We start from the raw sequence: 9,901 nt of genomic DNA on the forward strand, positions 1-9,901 counted from the left end.
TTTTTTTTTCATGAACAGTGATTTTAATAATGCTTAAAGTGAAACAATAAAAATTAAATACTCCTTTAAATATTGTGCCTGGGGGTTCCCTTAGTCTGCCTGTAAAGTGGCGTCTCTGTGTGTGTTTTACAGTGCTGCAGCAAAATGACCTTTCTAAAGGAAAAATATCATTTAAATTGCTTGTGGCTGTAATATATTGCTGGCTCCTGTTACGTACCTGGGATGTGAGCCTGACGTGTAGAGGAAGGCCTCTCGTACAACGCCGGCTCGCGGACCACTGGTAGTGATACAGCAGCCACAGGAGCACGGTGGGGTATGAGTGCCTGTAAACAGTTCAATAGTCCGTGTAGTAGCGGTGATCAGCAGGCAGATAGTAGATGAGCTGACACGATGCTTGACTGGTGGCAGGCTGGGATGAACCACAGAGCAGTACCAGATGCAGGCTTGCAGGGCTGGGAGCTGTAGCAGGCTGGATGAGCGAGATGCAGGGTCAGACAGGCCGGGTCGGTAATAATCAGGCAGATCAGGCATAGACGGTAGGCAGAAGAGAGGTCAGGTCACATGCCAAGTAGTACCGGAAGATCAGCAGACAGAATCAGCAGGCAGGATCAGAGTCTATGGGAAGCTGGGATCAGAACAGGCAGCAGGCAATCACAGGTAACAACAAGCTGGATCAGAATCAGAGGTCACACAGGAAACAGGATACAACACATGACCAGCAGACCAAACAGCAATGAACCTCTGTAGGAGCTCTGTTTAAATAGCCCGCCTGACTTCAGTATTAGTGACAGGTGTGTGTCTTAAAGTGCTAGTACGCATGCGTGCACACCGGGCGCTTACATGGAAAGCCTGTCTTCCCTGACATTGCCCACTCCCTACGAGCAACCTCCGGGTGCCCAACCGGTTCCTCTTTTGCGGGTTCCTGTGGAGGAAGGCACGGATCAAGTCTGTGGCATGTACATTTCGTGCGGGTTCCCAGGAATTTTCCTCTGGACCATAACCCTTCCACTTGATTAAATATTGTGTCTGCCCCCTTCTTTTCCTGCAGTCTAAAACAGCCTCAACCTCAAGTTCCTGGAGGATTTCAAAAGACTCAGGTAAGGTTAATTCAAAAGAAACATCATTAATTTTTCTCCTTACCGGAAATGGTCCTACGAACCTTGGTGCCAGCTTCCTTGAAGGACATAGAATCTTCAAATTTGTTTGAATCCATACTTGATCTCCTGGTTACAAGATCAGTTCCCCCTTCTTTTCTTGTCAAATGATTTCTTGCTGTCCTCCTGCGCTTTCGCGATGGTTTCCATTAACAACAGATTATTGCGAGAGAAAAAGTCCAGAGTATCCTGGACGGCTGGAACGGAAGATTCTGTGACAAGATTAGGTAAGAAGGTGGGATGGAATCCATAATTAGCAAAGAACGAAGATTGCTTGGTGGCAGAATGGGTGGCATTATTATAGGCAAATTCCGACCAGAGGTAATAATGATACCCAATCATCCTGGACAAAAGAAGTAAAACAACGGATGTATTGTTCTAGGGTTTGATTAGTCCTCTCCGTCTACCCATTAGTTTGTGGGTGGTAAGCAGAAGAGAATGAGAGTTCAATCTGTAGGGTCTCGCACAAGGCCTTCCAAAATCTGGATGTGAACTGGACACCGCGATCAGACACAATATTTGCGGGGACTCCATGGAGTCTGACAATTTCTTTTATAAACACCCGAGTGGTTTCTGCAGCCGATGGTGTACTCTTTAGAGGAATGAAATGAGCTATCTTTGATAAGCGATCCACTACCACAAAGATAGCGGTACATTCTTCAGCAGGTGAAAGTTCAACTATAAAATCCATAGAAATTATCTTCCACTGTCTGTCAGGTATAGGCAAAGGTCTGAGTAATCCCCAAGCTTTGTTAAGGGAACTTTTACTCCGGGTGCAGGTGGTGCATGCATTTACATAGTCTCTGCAGTTTTTCTCCAAACCTGGCCACCAAAATGAGCGTTGTACAAGTTCAACAGTCTTATGAACCCCAAAATGGCCTGCCAAAGGGTGGTCATGACAACCCCGCAAGATCATTGCTCGAACCTTTTTAGGTACAAAAATCTGCTTACCCCTCCATAATAGCCCATTCTTTGCTTGTAGTGTGACCCCTGGAGGACTGGGTGTTTCTGCAGAAGCTTGCTGTAACTGAGACATAAGGTCAGTGTGTAATAGTAGGAAATTTCCAGCTGGTAAAATGGTGTCTGGTATTAGGATGTCTCTTGAATCTTCGAACATGCGCGACAATGCATCAGGCTTAGTGTTCTTTGATCCGGGACTGTACGTAATATGGAATGAGAATCTTGAGAAAAAGAGTGCCCAGCGAGCTTGGCGTGGTTTGAGGCGTTTAGCGGATCGCAGATATTCAAGATTCTTATGATCCGTGTAGATCAGAATTGGATGGGCCGCTCCCTCCAACAAGTACCTCCATTCCTCCAACGCGGCTTTGATCGCCAAAAGTTCCCGATCCCCTACATCGTAGTTTCTTTCAGCTGACGTGAGTTTGCGTGAAAAGAATGCCACTGGATGGGTCACTTCTTTGAGGCCTTGACGTTGTGATAGAATGGCCCCAACTGCACTTTCTGAAGCATCCACCTCCACAATATAGGGCAAGGTAGAGTCTGGGTGACTTAAGACAGGAGCAATGGTAAACCGTCTCTTCAAAATTTCAAAAGCAGCTTGAGCCTCAGAAGTCCAACAGAAACGGATACCTTGTTTGGTCAGCTGTGTAATAGGGTGAATGATAGCAGAAAAGTTCTTGATAAACTTGCGATAAAAATTGGCAAAGCCCACGAATCGTTGTATTCCCTTCTTGTCTGTGGGGGCTGACCAATCTAGTATAGCTGAGACTTTCTGTGGGTCCATCTTGATCCCTTCGGTCGAAATGATCAGACCTAGGAACTGGATGCTCCGTTGCTCAAAGTCGCATTTCTCGGCTTTGGCATAAAGTCCATATTTGCGGAGCCGGCACAATACGCTTTTAACATGCCCTCGGTGCACCTCTAATGATACAGAGAATATCAAGATGTCATCAAGGTAGACAACCACGAAAATATCCAGAAAGTCTTTGAAAATTTCATTAATAAAGTACTGGAGGGTGGCAGGGGCATTACAAAGGCCAAAGGGCATAACTAGATATTCAAAGTGTCCAAATCGGGTATGGAAGGCAGTTTTCCATTCATCCCCTTCTCGTATGCGAACCAGGTTATAGTCCCCTCTTAAATCCAGCTTAGTAAAAATGCTTGCTGATTTGAGTCTTTGGAAAAGTTCAGGGACTAGAGGAAGGGGGTAGCGATTTTTCACTGTTATTTTATTTAGGTCACGATAGTCCACACATGGTCTCAGGGAATGATCCTTCTTCTCTACGAAAAATATACCGGCACCGGCCGGTGAAGTAGAGGGACGGATGAATCCTTTCTGCAGATTCTCATCAATATAGTCCTTCAGAACTCCTGATTCCCACTCAGATAAAGGGAAGATGCCCCCTAATGGAATCTCGGCCCCAGGAAGGAGCTCAATAGGGTAGTCATAAGGTCTGTGTGGAGGAAGGCCGTCTGCTCCTCGTTTACTGAAAACGTCCAAGTATTCGTGGTAAGAATTCGGAACTACTTGACATAATTCAGGGTCTGAGTCCATACACAGCAGGGTAGCAGGTGATGGTGGTGAAGTTTCCAAACAGTGTCTCTGGCAATATGCTGACTGGAACTTGACACTTCCGGATTTCCAGTCTATCTGTGGGTTGTAGACCTGTAGCCAGGGTAGGCCCAGGATGATGGGAAATAAGGGCGAAGAAATTGCATCTAAGAGCAGCAGCTCTCGGTGGTTGGTGGAGGAGATGGTCAGCATCGGTGGGGTCTCCTTGGTTACCAGTCCAGATTTAATGCGAGACCCATCGGCCAGGAATACAGTGAGTACCTGTCCTCTGGTTTGTAGAGGAATGTGTTGCTGAGCTGCGAAGGACTTGTCGATGAAACAGCTACACGCTCCAGAATCAATAATAGCGGTCACTGATACAGTTCTTCCCGGTAGTTTGAAGGAAACAGGCAGAGTGATATGAGCTGAGCTGGCAGACAAGGCAGGCAGGGGTGACTGCTTGAGTGAAGAAAGGGAAAGACACTTACGCAGCTTGGCAGGACAGGTATGTACGAAGTGACCGGCTTCTCCACAGTACATGCAGAGGTTATTTACTCGTCGGCGTTGGTGTTCTTCTGGAGTCAAAGAAGAGCGAATCAGGCCCAATTGCATGCACCTTTAGGCACCTCTGGAGTGGGGAAAGCGGAATTTCCAGGAGCCGGGTTAGGAGAAGCAGTGATCTTAGGTAACATCCAGGTTGGACGGAAGTGCTGTGTGGTTCTTTCAGACCTGCGTTCTCGTAGGCGGCGGTCAATCTGAATGGACAGAGTGATTAGGACTTCCAGAGAGCTTGGCACCCCGACCCGAGCGAGCTCATCTTTCAGGCTTTCTGAGAGACCCAGACGAAATTGATGACGCAGGGCTGCGTCATTCCAGCTAGTGTCTGCACTCCAGCTTCTAAAGTCAGTGACATAGTCCTCTGCTTCTCTACGGCCTTGCTGGAGTGCATGAAGAGCGGCTTCAGCAATGGTGGTACGTTGTGGGTCATCATAAATCAGCGCCATGGCGTCAAAGAACATTTGCATAGTGTTTAGTTGTGCATTGTTCTCTTCTAACAGCTGGTGGGCCCAAGACTGTGGTTCCCCTTGGAGGAGGCAAATAATGAATCTCACCTTGGTGGTTTCCAGGGAAAAAGTCTGTGGCTGGAGAGCAAAGTAGAGCTGACAGGCATTGTGAAAGGCTCTAAATTTACTCCGATCACCGGAAAACCTCTCAGAAGTAGGTACACGAGGCTCAGGGGGTAACATCATTACTGTATGGCTGGCTAAAGCCCCAGCTTGGGTGATGGAGGAGGCAGGATCAGATGCAGGAGCTGTGATTGCTGGATTGGACAGGGACTGTACCCGCTCTTCGAGATGCACGTATCCTTCCTGCAGCGACTTAACCGCCTGTGTAAGAGCAGCAAGGTGCTGACATATTTCATTCACTGGAGAGGGTCCTCTTGCAGGCTCAGACATGGCTGTTTGGTACTGTTACGTACCTGGGATGTGAGCCTGACGTGTAGAGGAAGGCCTCTCGTACAACTCCGGCTCGCGGACCACTGGTAGTGATACAGCAGCCACAGGAGCACGGTGGGGTATGAGTGCCTGTAAACAGTTCAATAGTCTGTGTAGTAGCGGTGATCAGCAGGCAGATAGTAGATGAGCTGACATGATGCTTGACTGGTGGCAGGCTGGGATGAACCACAGAGCAGTACCAGATGCAGGCTTGCAGGGCTGGGAGCTGTAGCAGGCTGGATGAGCGAGATGCAGGGTCAGACAGGCCGGGTCGGTAATAATCAGGCAGATCAGGCATAGACGGTAGGCAGAAGAGAGGTCAGGTCACATGCCAAGTAGTACCGGAAGATCAGCAGACAGAATCAGCAGGCAGGATCAGAGTCTATGGGAAGCTGGGATCAGAACAGGCAGCAGGCAATTACAGGTAACAACAAGCTGGATCAGAATCAGAGGTCACACAGGAAACAGGATACAACACAGGACCTGCAGACCAAACAGCAATGAACCTCTGTAGGAGTTCTGTTAAAATAGCCCACCTGACTTCAGTATTAGTGACAGGTGTGTGTCTTAAGGTGCTACTACGCATGTGTGCACGCCGGGCACTTACATGAAAAGCCTGTCTTCCCTGACAGCTCCTGGCAATATAGATAAAAATCAAGGAAAGAATCGGCGTGGCCCCCCCCCGCCAGTCCATACCAGGCCCTTTGGGTTTGGTATGGATTTAAATGGAAACTCCACGCCAAAATTAAAAAAAAATTGGTGTGGGGCCCACCCCCAAAATCTATACCAGACCCTTATACGAGCATGCAGCCTGGAGGACAGGATGGGGGGGCGAGCGGGGGCCGCATGCCCTCAACATGGGAAGGGTGCTTTGGGGTCCCCCCAAAGCACGTTGTCCCCATGTTGATGGGGACAAGAGCCTCGTCCCCACAACCCTGGCTTAAATATCATGCCTGGGGGGGCGACTATAGTATACCTGTAAAGTGGATTATTTTTCCCGTGTTTAGAACAGTCCCTGCACAAAATGACATTTCTAAAGGAATAAAAGTCATTTAAAACTGCTTGCGGCTGTAATGTAATGTCAGGTCCCGGCAATATAGATGAAAATCATTGAGAAAAACGTCATGGGTACGCCCCCCCAGCCCATTATCAGGCCCTTTGGGTCTGGTATGGATATTAAGGGGAACCCCGCACCCAAATTTAAAAAAAAAAGGTGTGGGGCTCTCAGGCCCTATATACTCTGAACAGCAGTATACAGGCATTCCCCAGGTTACAAACAAGATAAGGACTGTTGGTTTGTTCTAAAGTTGAATCTGTTTGTAATTTGGAACAGGTACATTTTGTAAGTGTAGCTCCAGCCAAAAAAAAAATCTATTTTTAAGCTTTTTGGATAACATAGGGAAGGGTTATCATCAACCCTGTAACATTTGTTTTGCTGTCTGTGCCCCTGTTCAGAAGATTTCACCTGACTTTCTGTCCCAATGACAATTGGATTTAGAAAATTTTGGGTTATTAGGGAAACGAGGATTGGTGATAAAGCATCAGTGGAGACACCTTTTTCCCATATTAACTCTTATGCCGTGTACACACGAGCGGACTTTTCGACCAGACTGGTCCGATGGAATGAATCCGGCTGACAACCTGACCATGTGTGGGCTTCATCGGACCTTCAGCTGACTTTTTCTGTCTAAAATCTGACAGACTTTAGATTTGGAACATGTTTCAAATCTTTCTGCCGGAACTCTGCCGGACCCAGTTCCTATCGAGGAATCCGCTCGTCTGTATGCTGGTCCGATGGACAAAAAACATGCTCAGAAGCAAGTAAGAAACGGAAGCGGTCTTGTAAAACTAGTGTTCGTATTGTAGCTAGCACATTCCTCACACTGCAAATTCTGTGATCGTTGAATGCAGCGCAGAATTGTCTTCTTTATAATGCTAGAAGAACGAAGTTGTTTTGCTGCTCATATTCACACAGAATTCTCACAAACAGATTTATGGATTATTTCTCTTGATCTCATGAATGATGTTGTATTTTTTAAAAGCCCGATCTCCATACTAATGTTTACACTTTTTTTTTTTGGAGACATCTTTTATTTTTTTTTATTTCATCAAGATCTTTTTTTAGGATTGTTAAAAAATTATTTTCTAGTGATCTCCATATATATATATATATATATATATATATATATATATATATATATATATATATATATATATATATATATATATATATATTTATTTTATTTTTTTGTGTGTGTGTCAAGTTACCACAATAACCTTTTTTTTGTTTTTTTTTTTGTTTTTTTTGGTGTAAAGTTACCACAATAACATTGGATATTTTTCATTTTTTGTAACCTCAAGGAGGTTGGTGTCCCTTGTTAATTTGACATTGTCTTTTAAAAATGTATTTTACTAAAATCACATAGGCAAGTATTTTCAGAAAATAAAATATCCATTTATTCTGGTTAACAAAATAAAGATGAAGGCAGAGAAACTTTTGGAATTTAGAATTCTGGAGAAACTTTTGGAATTTGTGAAGCCTTTTGGCCCCAGGGCACACATCAAGTCTGTGGAAACAAAAATTGGGATCTTGAGGAGTCCATATAATAGGGAGCACAATCTGGTCCAGGAATCCCAGAGATCAAGACCAGCAGCAGATGACATACAGTGGGGACGGAAAGTATTTAGACCATCTTAAATTTTTCACTCTTTGTTATATTGCAGCCATTTGTTAAAATCATTTAAGTTCATTTTTTCCTCATTAATGTACACACAGCACCCCATATTGACAGAAAAACACAGAATTTTTGACATTTTCACAGATTTATTAAAAAAGAAAAACTGAAATATCACATGGTCCTAAGTATTCAGACCCTTTGCTCAGTATTTAGTAGAAGCACCCTTTTGATCTAATACAGCCATGAATCTTTTTGGGAAAGATGCAACAAGTTTTTCACACCTGGATTTGGGGATCCTCTGCCATTTCTCCTTGCAGATCCTCTCCAGTTCTGTCAGGTTGGATGGTAAACGTTGGTGGATAGCCATTGTTAGGTCTCTCCAGAGATGCTCAATTGGGTTTAAGTCACGGCTCTGGCTGGGCCATTCAAGAACAGTCACGGAGTTGTTGTGAAGCCACTCCTTTGTTATTTTAGCTGTGTGCTTAGGGTCATTGTCTTGTTGGAAGGTAAACCTTTGGCCCAGTCTGAGGTCCAGAGCACTCTGGAAAAGGTTTTTGTCCAGGATATCCCTGTACTTGGCCGCATTCATCTTTCCCTTGATTGCAACCAGTCATCCTGTCCCTGCAGCTTAAAAACATCCCCACAGCATGATGCTGCCACCACCATGCTTCACTGTTGGGACTGTATTGGACAGGTGATGAGCAGTGCCTGGTTTTCTCCACACATACCACTTAGAATTAAGGCCAAAAAGTTCTATCTTGGTCTCATCAGACCAGAGAATCTTATTTCTCACCATCTTGGAGTCCTTCAGGTGTTTTTTTTAGCAAACTCCATGCAGGCTCATGTGTCTTGCACTGAGGAGAGGCTTCCGTCGGGCCACCAGCCTCGACTGGTGTAGGGCTGCAGTGATGGTTGACTTTCTACAACTTTCTCCCATCTCCCGGCTGCATCTCTGGAGCTCAGCCACAGTGATCTTTGGGTTCTTCTTTACCTCTCTCACCAAGGCTCTTCTCCCCTGATAGCTCAGTTTGGCCGGAGGGTCAGGTCTAGGAAGGGTTCTGGTCGTCCCAAATGTCTTCCATTTAAGGATTATGTAGGCCACTGTGCTCTTAAGAACCTTAGGTACAGCAGAATTTTTTTTGTAACCTTGGCCAGATCTGTGCCTCACCACAATTCTGTCTCTGAGTTCTTCCGGCAGTTCCTTTGACCTCATGATTCTCATTTGCTCTGACATGCACTGTGAGCTGTAAGGTCTTATATAGACAGGTGTGTGGCTTTCCTAATCAAGTCCAATTAGTATAATCAAACACAGCTGGACTAAAATGAAGGTGTAGAACCATCTCAAGGATGATCAGAAGAAATGGACAGCACCTGAGTTAAATATTTGAGTGTCACAGCAAAGGGTCTGAATACTTAGGGCCATGTGATATTCCAGTTTTTCTTTTTTAATAAATCTGCAAAAATGTAAAAAAATCTGTGTTTTTCTGTCAATATGGGGTGCTGTGTGTACATTAATGAGGAAAAAAAATGAACTTAAATGATTTTAGCAAATGGCTGCAATATAAAAAAGAGTGAAAAATTTAAGGGGGTCCGAATACTTTCCGTCCTCACTGTATATGATGTTTTTGCCAGATACAGGGTTAACTACATTTGGCCTTCCTAATTTGTCTTATTGAAAGAGGTTTAGGACATTGTTGTCTAGATTTTTTTTGAAACTAGAATGAATAGCAAACTTCATTCAGTGGAATGTAAGGAGAGGACACTCTGCAGCTGTTTACAAATCTGGACTCAGGAGCACTAGTGTGGGACACCAGAATACATTTTTTACGGTAACCCACACAGCTGCTCCAGTGGATACTTGTTGGGGTGTCTCTATCTGTGAAACTTGGCCAAAAAAGGTAAGTATTCCAGCTTGTTTAAAAGGGCATTTTAATCATGTCTTCAACTTGTATCTCTGCCCAAACAGACAATTGTATACCACTTCGATACAATGTTTCATTTTCCTATTTCTGGACTCTAATATCTGTATGCTAAGTATACCTTTTGTTTTATTCTCATAGG

This window comes from Aquarana catesbeiana, linkage group LG12 (genome assembly GCF_042186555.1).
Source record: "Aquarana catesbeiana isolate 2022-GZ linkage group LG12, ASM4218655v1, whole genome shotgun sequence".
Taxonomy (NCBI): domain Eukaryota; kingdom Metazoa; phylum Chordata; class Amphibia; order Anura; family Ranidae; genus Aquarana; species Aquarana catesbeiana.